The 15,587-nt window shown below is 43.0% G+C and overlaps 1 long non-coding RNA gene across 1 annotated transcript; it reads right to left on the reverse strand.

Annotated features, from left to right (window-relative positions):
- Positions 1-546: 546 nt before the first annotated feature.
- LOC309379596 lies at positions 547-9,538 on the reverse strand. The gene is made up of 2 exons (XR_014172547.1): positions 9,473-9,538; positions 547-726 (listed from the first exon to the last, which is right to left on the reverse strand). It is a non-coding gene; the product is annotated as an uncharacterized lncRNA (long non-coding RNA).
- Positions 9,539-15,587: the final 6,049 nt, after the last annotated feature.

Here is a 15,587-nt window from a genome sequence, read left to right on the forward strand (position 1 = left end):
CATCATGCATCTTGTCTACATCTGTATTAAACTTAGCCAGTCTCTAATGAAAAGAGCGTATTTATTTAAATCATTGGCACATTTTGATCTCCCATTTAAATTGATCCCTCTGTTTTGTTTTCCTGTCTAATTTGGCTTGCTGTCAGCATAAATTTGGAAAACATTGGTTTAGCCACATTGCCTGTCACTTTCAGATGCAAAAGAAATTAGATTCAGTTTGCATTTAAATGTGACCTTATCTAATTCTATCTATCTAAAAGAATAAGGACCACCTCTCCCCATATGAACTTACCTGGACTCTGAGATCATCATCTGAGGCCCTTCTTTGTGTGCCATCTCCACGAGAGGTCCAGAGGGCAGCAACACGAGAGTAGGCCTTTTCTGTGGTGACTCCCTCTTTGTGGAATGTTCTCCCCAGGAAGGCTTGCCTTGAACTTCATTACATATTTTTAGGTACCAGGCAAAAATGTTTCTTTACAACTGGACCTTTGTGGTTTGAGGACCCGATCCCCGCGTAGTGGAATGAAAACACACGGACACGTGATGTAAGGTTAATGGGCAAGAAAAGGCCACAACTTTATTGATTACAGCAAGTGAAAAGGTATTGGCTTAGGCATTGGATCACGTCAGTTGACTCCACCCACTCGGAGAGGGGTGAGTCTAAAAGGGGAGTTTATTCAGCAGTAGGTGGAGCCTGTTGATGCTAATCTAACTATAAGCTCTCACCTGATGTCACCGAGGGTCGTGCCATGCCCCCCCCCCGCCACACAGGCATCGGACAGAATACATGACCGCCGGATTCCTTTAACAGAATACCCAAAATTGAAGGTGTAGGCGATGGCCACACCTAGTCCTTCCACACATCACAAACACATTATTCCAATGCCTAACCTACCCACCAATACCACGAAAGTTGTGACGAATTCCAACGAGGTAGGCGAAAAAACCACAAAGCCTAATGCCAAATGGAAAAATTCCTACCAGGTCCCCCGGACAACCAGGGCGACCAACCTAAGGTCCATAGCAAGGCCAAGAGAAAACTGAAACCCTGAGCTCTAAGGGAGTGGAGGGTGGGTGACTCGTGACGGGACAGCAAAAAGTGAGGGCCATGTGGCTGGCGCAGCAGCGAGTTAAGCTGCAGTCCACGCCCCTTCCAAGGCACCTGGTTGGGTGCTTGCCCGTGGGCATGGTGCACCAGCCAGGTAAGTGGGTGGCAGGGGGCTAACGCCCCCTGCTTGAGGCGGAGCTCGGCTCCTGCCCACAACCCCTCCCCTCAATTGCAGGAGGAGAGGCTTTGGCTGATTAGCATTCTGTGGCCTTTTAAATTTGTTGGGTGGGTGTGTGTGTTAGTGGTTTGGGGTTTTTCATTATTTATTTTGTGTTCTCATTTTGTATTTTTATGTCGTGAACCATCTGATGATCTTTGGATGAAAGGTGGTATACAAATTTAATAAATATTAAGAATAATAAGAAAACCAACAGCCACCCAGCATTAGCATTCTCTGACTTTTGCAATGCTATTCTCCAGCCAAGTAACGTGTTTCAATAATGCCAACACTAGGTTATACAGTGCATAAATATCCATGATAGTGAAAATGCCATGTAAAAATGTGTTATATTAAGGAAGATTGATTAGCAAAAATGTGTATATTAGGCAAAATTGCATACAGAGATTCATGCTAAAATGCTGCCGGATTTTAATGAGGGTTGGGGTTTTTTGTAAAGCAAACTGATGAGAAAATGTGTCAAACTGAACTTAAGGTTGGAAAAATGAGAAACCGAGAAACCATAATTGACAGATTTGCATACCTTCCAACATTATTCCGATGAAAATAGGGACATCCTATTCCATCATCATCACCACCACCACCATCATTTTACTATTTATACCCTGCCCATATGATTCGGTTGCCCCAGCCATTCTGGGTGGCTTCCAACATATATAAAAACATAATAAAACATTAAACACTAATAATAATAATAATAATAAAAACCTTCCCTATACAGGGCTGCCTACAAATATCTTCTGAAGGTTTTTGGTTACTTATCTCCTTTTTAAAAAAAAGTTTAATGTTTTATTATGTTTTTATATACGTATTTTTCGCCCTATAGGACACACTTTCCCCCCTCCAAAAATGAAGGGGAAATGTGTGTGCATCCTATGGGGTGAATACAGGCTTTCGCTGAAGCCTGGAGAGCGAGAGGGGTCGGTGCGCACTCGCTCTCCAGGCTTCGCGGACCTCTCTGCAAGCAGCGAGAGCGCTCCCTCTGCTTGCGGAGAGTTGCCTGCATGCCGAAGCCTGCGTGCGCTGAGATCAGCGCGTCCAGGCTTCGTGGACCTCTCAGCAAGCAGTGGGAGCCAGCGCTGGGCTCCCACGGCTTGCAGAGAGCTGCCTGTTTGGGGGCTGGGGTTGAGGGAAGCTCGGGCCTGCCCCGCCCCAGCCCCACACCTGGGGGAAAAAATAATTTGTGGTGGGGTATAAATAGTAAAATTATCATTATGGAATGGGGCATCCCTATTTGCCACGGAGAAATATTGGAGGGTATGCAAACTGTCTCTTGTCTAAACCTAGCTGTTCGATGAGGAGAAGAATTTGGTTAAAACAGACAAGGTTGCACTGGGGCGCCTGTGACCTTATCTGAATAATAATAAGCTGAAATTTCTCTTTGCAAGTATTCTTGGTGGGCACATTAGAAATATAGCCAAAGGGGGAGTGGAAAGATCATACCAAGCAGAGCTACAGGATATTCTTCTCTACCAGCCAATGCATGCACAATGTTTTCTTAGTGGAATGAAAGCTGTTCACAGGTGTGTAACAGTGATCAGAGATTATAACGTTTAGTATCTAGGTTTAAGAATTCAAATGCAAAAGGGCTCTCTTGTAGCTAGTGAGCAAGGGGTGGTGGTATTAAAACAAATAGATGTTTCCTGGAAGTGGCTATGTGAGATTGCCTTCATTTTATTTTTAGAATCAACTCAACTGCCATAAAAGGAGAAAATTAATATCCACAGTGTTTTATTGAATCTCTTCTAGGCAAACAAAGGAGAGATAACTAGAAAAGTCAGCAGGGAAATCTAAATTATTTTTCAGAGCAAAACAGATAAAAGTCTAAAAAGGGTGGAGATGTCGACATATGGGGAGATATGGGAAGCGTAAAACAAAACAAAACAGAAAAACCACATCCCACCGTTCCCACCAAAACAGATTGATCAAAGTTTCTTTTTTGGCATATCAACCCCACCCCCACCCATCTTCCCTCCCTCCACCCCTTCTTTTTTGCTCTTCTCCCCCTAATGTCTCAACAAATGAAACAGATTTGTAAAAATGTTACATGGAAAAAAATATGAGAAAATCTTTAATAAAAAAATTAAAACAAAAAAAATGTACATTTTTATGTGTGACCCCGCCAGTGTTTAAGATTCATCTTCTGCCCAGACAGGCACATTTTGTGACTCATGAGATCAGCAAAATAACAAGTCTGTAGAACTGTGACGGGATAAAATCAAACCAAATCTCTATTGACAACACCAGACAAGGTACGGGTTGGTATGGCATCGGGTCCCAGGATGAGTTCATCATTCCACAAGCTCCGTGTTGATGGAATGGACCTGCCAGGTTTTGACTGCCCCAAATCTGTTCCATGGGAGCCAGCCAACGTTGAACCTTGCCATGGTGCAAGCTGAGTCTGACTGGGTGACCAGGGTGCAAATTCCTACCAGGCAGATATCCCAACACTGAGCTTGAGGGTGCCATAGTCATGTTAGAATTCCTGCTCCATGGTTGCAGTCAAGGGATTGTTGTCTTTCACATGACAATATATGTTTCGACTCCACAGAGTGGGAAGTGACGAAGACAGGATTGTGTTACTGTGTTCCGTGAAGTGGGACTATTGTCCTTTGTTCTTTTTCTCTTTGCTGCCTGATGCTAGAGAGAGAGGGAGCCATGTTGCAGTGCTCTGGGTGCGTTTATATGTAAATAAAGTAGATTAGCCAAAATGCTGAGTTGCTGAGGTCTGTCATGCAAGCTGCGAAGTCTGCGGATCCCTAAGTATGCCAATGTCTGTTGGCATCAGGCGCTGTGATGCTCAGGCTGAAGAAAGCGTTTGAAGCTCCTGAACGATCGACCAGGAGGGAGAGAACATGCCAGGGTCCTACTCGAGTGTAGCTGAGCTCCTGACAGGTCAGTCCTCCCCTCAGGGCCCTTATGGGGCCCCCCTATACTATGTTGTTCCTGCCCAATGCTCTTTCTGCCCTTATACAAACAACATTTTTCACCTAACAAAGGAGGGCCATAATTTCACTGAGGGAAAGACCAAAACAAACAAACAAACACCACCCAGCGAAAGTGTCAATCAGGTTAAGAGGCACACGGGTGGTGGGGGGGGGTCATTTTCAACCCTGTCAACCAGCAACTCCAAATTGCTCAGTGAAGGCTCTAATCCGAAGTTTGGCAGATGGAAAGCTCTCAAGGCAAAATGGCCCTGAGCTTTAGGGGAAGCAGGCTTATATAGGCTTTCCCCTCCCCTTTGCAAGGGCTCGTGGGACAGCTTTTCCCCTTGAGCCCACCAGATTGAGGCCATCAAATTCCAGTGCTTTACTGTGTTGTTCCCCAGTCTTCTGCAGACCTGATTTGTGTGTCCCCACCCCCACTAAAGATGCGCTTATTGTTCCACTCCGTCCACTGTGAATAGGCAAAGAACCACTTAACCAGGCTCCTGTGCCTTTACTTAGAAGCTTCCTGTTGGGCACAGATGAGTTTCTGCTGCTGATGATTGCTACTTCTTAGCTGCATGGTTGTTAACTTAATGAAACATTTAAAGACAATTGCTCTTCTGAGAATGAAAAAAAACGGAGTCAGTAGGAAATTTTACATACTTTGAACTTTTTAGTTTTAATTGTTGCAGCCTGCTCTGGGTTCTTAGGGTGAAGGGATAATAATAATAATAATAATAATAATAATAATAATAATAATAATAATAATAATAATAATAGATTTGGAACTGAGAAGGAAAGCTGATTTCTCTCCTTCCACATTTGCTTTGGGATCAGAATAAAAAAAGGCAGAATGAGAAAGATGTTTTCACCATATATGTTATTTAAAAGGTGAATTTGCATACCTGCACTAGTGCGCTTACATATTAATCATTGGTTTTGTTTGAGCTAAGCCAGGCAGAAAGTACACATGTAACTGATGTATAAAGAAAAATCATTGCCAGGAGCCACCAGACATTAGTAAATACATTACATGGCTCAATGCATAGTTCTAATGTTCTTCTTCCCTGGTGTTTATGATTTGCCAATCTGCAGGAAGTTATTGCTGACAATTAATCTTTTTTATATTACCAAACTGCAAAATGATCATTATGTTACAAAGATGCCTCAGCCAGCAAAGGTGCTGTGTTAGGGAATTAAACACTGGAGTTGCACATGTGCAAGTAATGTACATTAGCAGCAAACACAATCTAGTGGTTATTGTACCGTTACTATATTGGGTACCTTTTGAGTGGGACAGATGCCATTTAGCATCTGCTGGGAACCATTCAGACACTTTTATCTCAGCATTACCTTAGAGTGAGACAGGCTCATCCACCCGATGGATATCGGTTTTATTTGAATTGCAGTTCTCTTCGGGGCATACATGACAACATCTGATGCATTTTGCAATTTTCTGTGCAGCCTACAATTAGAGCAGCATAAGGTAGGAGGTTACTTACTACAGCTCGGCGCTATAACAACCCCTTCTCCAGTCTGCATTTAAGACTTTAGGGAACAGGAAGCTGGTAGCTGTTTTCTCCTGTCCTCTACAGTGCAAAGATGGTTCAAGGTCACTGTACACCATCAACGGTTTAGATGGGGAAGTGTTTAAATATATTCTAAGCGGGATTGACTTCTTGAATTTATTACCCTGGAGGAATGCCTTTGAATTAGGATCATGTTGCTTTCAATGTATACAAAACCTAAGCAGAGGTGCAGAAGGATGGTCTCTCCTTGGATTGAGTTCTAGTTGTGGATAAAGAGTAAAGAAGCTGGGCTCAGGGCTCTAGATTAGGGATGTAATCCTTTTCTTTCTGTCTGTAATTGTCACATGCAGCACTGCTTTTGTTCCACTGCAGTTCATCTTTTTGCCATTAGCTACATCTTTCCGTCACTATCCGTCTTCCGGCCCACTGTGGTTAAATTACTTAACGCATGCAATTCATTACGTAAAACATCCAAGTTATGTTGTCGTTACAGTATTCCATCCCATTCATTTCGTTGCAAAGGAGATGCAATTCAAATGGGGAGAAAAAGCATAATAAATTATGCATTGTTTGCATACAGAAAGCAACAACAACAACAGTGAATACCTATCATATCCAGTGGGTTGATTTCCATTCTGGGCATTGGATGAATCAGTAAACAGATGCAATTCCCACGCCTGCTTATGTTTTTATAAGAAGTTGCCAACGTTCCTACTCTAGAAAAGGCAGCACCTGGCCTTGTACTCTTCTATATTTAATAGCTCTATGGACAAAAGAAAAGCATTGCAATAAGGGGGGAAGTGACTCTCCTATATTGATGAATATCTATCACCCAGATGGAATCCAGCTGAGGAAATTATTATTTTACTGGTGGTCTGGTGGTTCTGCATAAGGGGATGAGAGTGATGCTTTGGAAGCAGTCAGGGGGAGAAAGGAAACAGGACTAAACAGAGATTTGCCCATCTTCTGTGGTGGGTGGGTGGGAATGGAGAGAGGGGGTAAGTTCAACAGGAAATGGTGAGCACCCTGAGGCACTTTTCAGGCAATTGGTGGTTCCAGGGGCTTGCTCACAGGCCTCGTGCTCCATGGGTAGGACATGGGTCACCACTGAGGTTAACCTGTGTTACTCACTCTATCATCTGGTGGCTTGGAGGGGACATGAATCAGGAAGACCTCCTTCCTCACATTAAGAGTGTGACAGGGGGAATAAGGGCTGGGAGAAGTACCTGCAGGATAGTCTCGCTCAGTTCCAAGAGGCGTAGAAGCCTGGTGGAGCATTTTGATGGCTTCCGACACATGGCCTCATTCTCCTTATGCAGAAGCAAGAAATTGATGAGGTCCTAAGTTCTAATATTCTTACACTGGAGTTAATAAAGTGGCCCTAGCAATAAAGTGCCACAGCAAACTATGGCAAGTTCTTAAAGAAATGGGAGTGCCTGGTCACCTCATCTGACTCCTGAGAAATCTCTATGTGTGACAAGAAGCTACAGTTAGAGCTGGATATGGAACAACTGATTGGTTCAAAATTGGGAAAGGAGTACGACAAGGCTGTATATTGTCCCCCTGCTTATTTAACTTATATGCAGAATTCATCATGCGAAAGGCTGGACTGGATGAATCCCAAGCCAGAATTAAGATTGCTGGAAGAAATATCAACAACCTCAGATATGCAGATGACACAACTTTGATGGCAGAAAGTGAGGAGGAATTAAAGAACCGCTTAATGAGGGTGAAAGAGCAGAGCGCAAAATATGGTCTGAAGCTCATGGCCACTGGCCCCATCACCTCCTGGCAAATAGAAGGGGAAGAAATGGAGGCAGTTACAGATTTTACTTTCTTGGGCTCCATTATCACTGCAGATGGTGACAGCAGTCACAAAATTAAAAGACGACTCCTTCTTGGGAGTAAAGTGATGACAAACCTAGACAGCTTCTTAAAAAGCAGAGACATCACATTGCCGACAAAAGTCTGTATAGTTAAAGCTATGTTTTTCCCAGTAGTGAGAGTATGGAAGTGAGAGCTGGACCATAAAGAAAGCTGATTGCCGAAGAATTTATGCTTTTGAATTATGGTGCTGGAGGAGACTCTTGAGAGTCCCATGGACTGCAAGAAGATCAAACCTATCCATTCTTAAGGAAATCAGTCCTGAGTGCTCACTGGAAGGACAGATCCTGAAGCTGAGGCTCCAATACTTTGGCCACCTCATGAGAAGAGAAGACTCCCTGGAAAAGACCCTGATGTTGGGAAAGATTGAGGGCACAAGGAGAAGGGGATGACAGAGGATGAGATGGTTGGACAGTGTTCTCGAAGCTACCAGCATGATCTTGACCAAACTGCGGGAGGCAGTGGAAGACAGGAGTGCCTGGCGTGCTCTGGTCCATGGGATCACGAAGAGTCGGACATGACTAATCGACTAAACAACAAGTTTACCCCCAGCATGTATTCTGCCTCTTTAGTTCTGTTCTCCTAACACAAGTGGGCTGTGGACTCCCAGGTATGTAAGGGTTCCGGTTGTTTTGTGGGACCCACCTCTTATGCTAAATTTATATTTGGTTTGCACTCTTTGGGATAGTTTTATAATTGTAATTGTTTTATCATATCCTATTGTTGTAAACCACTTTGAGGTAAAGCCCGGTTAAGAAATATTATTACTAAATAACCAAGCAAACAACATATTCACAGAGGCACATATTTTCACTACTAGTAAAATAGATTCCCCCCTACTTTAACACAGACCATATTTTCCCTTCCCTGGGTCAATGGTTTAACTAGATAGTTTTTGTAGAAATACTTGGTTTCAACAGCAGGACTTTTATCACTGGTCATCTTCCCAGTTTTTATTATCTCTCTGCCAATCTAAAAAAAATGTATTTCTTTTCCTGAACATGTTGAACAAGTCACAGAATTCTGAGCTTTGTGAAGCACCATTCAAGCAATCCCCAACTTTCTTGTTTAATTTGAAAATTTAGCATGCATGTCCCCAAACATAAAATAAATGGCAAAGAACTTGGCTCTCCTAATTAACAAAGCTTCTGTGACTCCTAATCATTGAACTTACTATTTTCCCAAGATTTGGGCCAATTTAATTATTTCTCACAGTTAACCTGAGCCCAGCCAAAGGTAGTTTGACTTTCCAGCAGTCTTCTGAAGATGAAACAACCTTTATGGACAAATTCATAAATGCTGTAACCCTTTCTTGTTAACTAACCTTGATCTAATATTACACCCTGATAAATAGGGAATATGTATGAAGTTACTGAATATAGCTGACAATGATTGTTGTTGTAAAAAAGCAAACAAACCAAAAACCCTTCCCTGCAAACTAATGGCTTAAGCCTAATATACTTAAAAACTCTTAACTAATTGTAAAGATCTTGACGGAGCATTGAGAAGGAAGTGGGGTATTTTTAATAGTGCTGTCCATATGCTAAAGTAAAATTGTGATGGCATCTCTGTTAATAGACAGAAGCTCATGCTGTTCTATGAGAAGCCTCAGGATTCTCTGAAAAACCAGAAGTTGTGGTTCGAGGACCCGACCCCCGCAATGTGAAATGAATACGCAAGGAGATGTGATATAAGGTTAATGGGCATGAAAAGGCCACAACTTTATTGATTACAGCAGTGAAAAAGTATTGGCTTAGGCATTGGATGTCCAAAACAAGTGGGTTTATTCACCAGTAGGTGGAGCCTGTTGATGCTAATCCAACTATAGGCTCTCCCCTGACGTCACCGAGGGTCGTGCCATGGCCTCCCGCCAAGGAGGCATCGGACAGAGTACACGACCGCCAGATTCCTTTAACGGAATACCCAAAAATTGAAGGCATAGGCGATGGCCACACCTAGCACTTCGACACACCACAACACAACACATTATTCCAATGCCTAACCTACCCACCAATACCACAAAAGTTGTGACAGTTGCTATGAGGTAGGCGAAAAAACCAAAAAGCCTAATGCCAAATGGAAAAATTCCTACCAGGCCCCCTGGACAACCAGGGTGATCAACCTAAGGTCCATAGCAAGGCCAATGAACTAAAACCCTGAGCTAAAGGGAGTGGAGGGTGGGTGACTCTCGGCGGGATGACGGAGAACAATGAGGCCGAGGAGAGGCTGGCGCCGCAGCAAAAGGCTGCAGTGAACGCCCCCTCGGAGGCACCAGGTTGGGTGCCTGCTGAGGGGCGTGGGCACCAGCCAGGTGAGGGGGAGGAGGCAGGGGGCTAACGCCCCCTGCTAGGGGCGGAGCTCGGGCTCCCACCCACAACCACTCCCCTCTCTTCCAGGGAGGTGAGTCTTTAGCAAGCGGATAATATAGACTTATCATTTTAGTGGAATGCCCTTCTTGCTGAAATGTGAGATGACCCATCTGTACTGGCCTTCCGCCAGCTTCTAAAAACACACTTCTTTAGCAAAGGATTCCCTGAATTGAACTACTGATCTTACTGTTCTTTCAAATATTTTAAATGCTGTGCTTTATACAGTACCTGACTTGTTTTATGTATATTTTGATTTAAGACATTTTAATGCTCTGACAGAATAGTTCTTGGGTATTTTAATTATATTTGATTTTATAGTTGTAAACACTTAGACACCATTTTGTCATATAAGTGGTATATAATCACTGATATTTTCAAACAAGTGCACCCAACTCTTTGAGCATGAAACTGAGCAGGTCAGGTGAGACAGAGTTTTTGCTTTTCTTAAATCACAAGGCAAAATATTATTTACTTCAACTATTTATTTAAAGCAGAAGTGAAGTGCATCAAAATAAAGCAGATAGCTATCCTATCAACCACGTTTCCTCCATGTCATTAAGGTGACATCAACCCTGTATTTTTACAGTGCATGGCTTTCCCCCAAAGAATCATGGGAGCCACAATTTATTTCTTAAAGGGCTACAATTCCCAGTATCCTTAACAGAATACAGTTCCCAGGATTCTTAGGGGAAAAGCCAATTCTTTAAATGGGACGCGGGTGGCACTGTGGATTAAACCACAGAGCCTAGGACTTGCCGATCAGAAGGTCGGCAGTTCGAATCCCCCCGATGGGGTGAGCTCCCGTTGCTCAGTCCCTGCTCCTGCCAACCTAGCAGTTCGAAAGCACGTCAAAGTGCAAGTAGATAAATAGGTACCGCTTTGGCGGAAAGGTAAACGGCGTTTCCATGCGCTGCTCTGGTTCACCAGAAGCAGCTTAGTCATGCTGGCCACATGACCTGGAAGCTGTCTGTGGACAAACGCCGGCTCCCTCAGCCAATAAAGCGAGATGAGCGCCGCAACCCCAGAGTCGATCACGACTGGACCTAATAGTCAGGGGTCCCTTTACCTTTAATTATTTAAATGCATGATGTGGATGTGATCCAAGAGGCAGCCTGTATAGCTCTAATGCGTAGTTCATTTTCACATTCTAGCCCTGATACTGAGGTTGTCGAAAACATGTCCATATAGTGGTGAGCCCATGTAAATATCTATGTTATTGTATTAACCCAATCCCATAGAGCAGGGTTGACTAACTTGTGGTTCTTTGGATTTTGCTAGACCACAACTCCCACCACCCTTGACCAGTGGCCATGCTGAATGGGTCTGATGAGAGTTGGTGCACTGCTGGTGCCGAAATCCTAAGGGAGCAGAAAAGACTATTTATGGATGTGACCACGGCTGCACGATATTATTGGCCCAGAGCTGGAAATAAGATAAAGTTCCTACCAGAGAAGAATGGTAGATGAAGTTGATGGACTATGCTGAAATGGCTAAAATGACTGGAAGAATCATAAATCAGGAAGACCAAAATTTTAATAAGGAATGGGGAAAATTTATAACTTATCTTAAAGACCATTATAAGCAGTTAAAATCGTTAGTAGGATCGCTTGTAGTTTAATGGTGAATTCTGGACACAATTGAGATGTAAAATATTTAGATGATCATAAAAGATGCAGGAGAAAATGATTATTGATAGAACCCACAAAGGGGAGGATGGAAGTCCAGGAGATTCCTTGGAATCTTGTTTTTATTATTTATGTTTGATAGATCTCTGTAAAATTTTAATTTGAAAAACCAAACCAAAATAAAAATAAATAAATAGAGAGTTGGTGCGCTGCTGCACCAGACGGGCTACAGATTAACCACCCTGACATGGATGATGAACATGACTGGCTGACAAATGGTAATGGGGTGGTAACATTAAAATGTTGTGTGGAGTCATTATATAAGTGCCCTCTCTTGACAGTGGCGCCTTATTGTTAGAAGTTCAAATGTTTAATCAAAGAAACATTTGGAGAACAAATAAGTCCCAGAGCGGTGAGCAAAATGTAGGTTTCACCATGAAGAACCAAGAGACCAGAGGGATGCTAGTTCATGTTTCCTGAGTTATAGTCACTTTCTGGTTTGCAGGAGTGAAGAGCCAGGTTTAGACATTTCCACACTGAGACATGGACGAATTCCTTCCGCATCAGGTGAATATACAATATACAATCTGTTTTATTCAGAAAGTTTTTGATTATAACAAAAACCAGAGTAGCTTTCCTACCTAACATCCCTGTCGACTTGTATAAACTAAGAACCATTAGGCAATACTTAAGAGAGTGAGAGAAAGAAGGAAACAGGAAAACAAATATGTTGGCACGTAATTTCACAATGAGATCAACCGAAACCCGAAAGCTCACCTATTAAAAATGGTACAGTGAATGGATACAATATAGGGATTTGTTACAGGGCATTTAATGTGTTTTTGGTTGGATAGAATTTTATTCTGCTGTAATGGGATAGTCTAGTCAGTTTTTATATGCTCTTTTTAATGCTTTGTTATATGCTCCAGATCAGGGAGTGAGAGATAAATGTAAAATAATCAAATAAATACTATAATAAATAGCTTGCCATTTCATACGACAATATTATCATCTTCCAAAGCAACTACTCTATTCTGAACTTAAAAAATGGAAAGTGTAATGCAGGTGGTCAACAAAAGAGGTTTAAAGACTTTCCCAAGACAATTTTTTTTTAACAAAATGTAGTATAAACACCAACAATTAGGAAACACTTGCCTGCGAACACTCCAGTTGGAGAACCTTTACCAAAGGTGTCATGGGCTTTGAAGACACTCGAACTCAGGACGCAAGGGAGAAATGTGCTAAGAGGAAGGCATGCTTGGGAAATCCACACCGTGATCAACTCCTGCCCGGAAACCAATGTCCCCACTGTAGAAGGATGTGTGGATCCAGAATTGGCCTCCACAGTTACTCACGGACTCACTGTTAAAACCGTGTTTATGGAAGACAATCTTACTCGGCTACAAGTGATCGCCAAAGAAAAAGAATTATTGAAGCATATATTTTTAAATCTTATTATGGCTGCAGCCTGACAGACACATCCCCAGCATAGACTCTATGCCAAGATATTATCCCTTTAAACATTCCAGGTAGGGTCATTTGGATGGATCGAGCCATCCTTTTGAATTTCCCACAATGCTTATGGCCCAATATTGCTCTGGGACATTGTGGGAATTATCTAGATCGAGCCTCTCAAAGTACTGACACCACAGCCACATAAACTCACTAGGGATCATTGTCAGATAGGTCCATCACTTTGCTCACAGCATTCCGCAAGCCTTCTCTAACTAGGGAGGACAGACTCATTGGCTTTTAAGACTTTGGGCTGTGGGTAAAGCTACGTTTGCTGAAGCTTCTCATTTTTTCTGCAAATCACAACTATTAAAGGTACAGGAGTCCTGCCTCATTTTCAAATGACCACTCTATCTAGTTATTTAGCTTTCAAACAGCAGCAGACTCTCTATTTTCCAGGGGCAGTCCCAGATTTACAGAAGCTGTCCCAGTTTCTGATTTGATCATAGAATGACCTGCTCTTAGGACATCCTTATTTTCAGCAGAGAAATGTTGAAGGATATGGTAGGATGTACCTATTTTGGTCAGACGGTATGGAGTTATGTGACCCAGAAGCCAAGGAGATAAGTAACTGTACAACCTTTAGAAGACATCCAAAGTCAGCCCTGTATAGGGAAATTTTGAAAAAACATTTAATGTTTTATTATATTTTTATATGTGTTGGAAGCTGCCCAGGGTGGCTGGGGCAGATGAGCGCTGGGGCAGATGAGCGCGGTATAAATAATAAAATCATCATCATCATCATCATCATCATCATCATCACTGAAATATTGAAGGGTATGCCCCCCTTCAAAACGCCATGCATAATTAGTTTTCAGTATTTGAATTGAATGTTTTGACTTTCCATGAATGAATGTTATGATTGTGGCAATGGTTGTGTATCATTCTTTGTCTTCTTGAATACACATACTGATTGGGACAAAAAGAATATCAGTTTCTCTCCCCCCCCCACCCTCGCCTCTCTGTGTGACTGTGGATACTGAAGAATGGGATACTTTTTCAGAACAACAGTTGCTTTTTCAGGAACACAGAGAAGCAGGATTTCACTTGCAGTTTCTCAATGCACCCCCTTTTTAAAGCCCATCCTGCTTGCACTAGTTTAGATTGCTGAATTGGGGAGGGTGTGATGGGGTTTAATGCACTTGCAACTTTGTCACCAGCAAAATCATATTATCATGAAAATATTGGCCACTATTGGAATAAAATAAAATGCTACTACATAAACATTCAATGAACTATGTTATAACCTTTTATTTTAGGTCATGAATTAGGATGTAAGACCACATTAAGATTTTACTGGGGAGGTTTTATCCTCATATTTCCTGAATAGCACATCTACCATTAAAGTCAGTGGAAAGATCTTTCTCAATTCAGAGCCCAAATGCCTTCAAATAAGTGATGCTAAATCTTATAATGCAGGGACGCAGGTGGCGCTGTGGGTTAAAGCCTCAGCGCCTAGGACTTGCCGATCGAAAGGTCGGCGGTTCGAATCCCTGCGGCGGGGTGCGCTCCCGCTGCTCGGTCCCAGCGCCTGCCAACCTAGCAGTTCGAAAGCACCTCCGGGTGCAAGTAGATAAATAGGGACCGCTTACCAGCGGGAAGGTAAACGGCGTTTCCGTGTGCGGCTCTGGCTCGCCAGAGCAGCGATGTCACGCTGGCCACGTGACCCGGAAGTGTCTCCGGACAGCGCTGGTCCCTGGCCTCTTAAGTGAGATGGGCGCACAACCCCAGAGTCTGTCAAGACTGGCCCGTACGGGCAGGGGTACCTTTACCTTTAAATCTTTTAACTCACAAGGGCTGAATTCATAAGAAATGTTATTGGTTCACACTATCCTGTTAAATTATGGTCGTATGTTGATGCTGGACAGCCAGAATTTCTCATACTCTCAATTAACTCCATTCTAATATTGTGTAAACATGCATTTCCTTGATTCAGAAGCTCAAGCAGAAAGATATTGCTATATGTACAATATGTGAGAGAAGCTGGGACGCGGGTGGTGCTGTGGTCTGAACCACTGAGCCTCTTGGGCTTGCCGACTGGAAGGTCAGTTGTTCGAATCCCCGCGATGGGGTGAGCTCCCGTTGCTCTGTCCCAGCTCATGCCAACCTAGCAGTTTGAAAGTATACCAGTGCAAGTAGATAAATAGGTTCTGGTTTGGCAGGAAGGTAAATGGTGTTTCCATGTGCTCTGGTTTCTGTCACGGTGTTCCGTTGCACCGGAAGTGGTTTAGTCATGCTGGCCACATCACCCGCAAAACTGTCTGTGGACAAACACCGGCTCCCTAGGCCTGAAAGTGAGATGAGTGCTGCAATCCCATAGTCACCTTTGACTGGATGTAACCATCCAGGGGTCCTTTACCTTTTACCTATATGTGAGTGGATGTGGTAGGCGCTCCCTCGTTGGAGGTTTCTAAGCAGAAATTGGATGGCTATATGTCTTGGATGCTTTACTTGA

Source organism: Podarcis melisellensis (genome assembly GCF_964234715.1).
Source record: "Podarcis melisellensis genome assembly, chromosome: 10".
Taxonomy (NCBI): Eukaryota; Metazoa; Chordata; class Lepidosauria; order Squamata; family Lacertidae; genus Podarcis; species Podarcis melisellensis.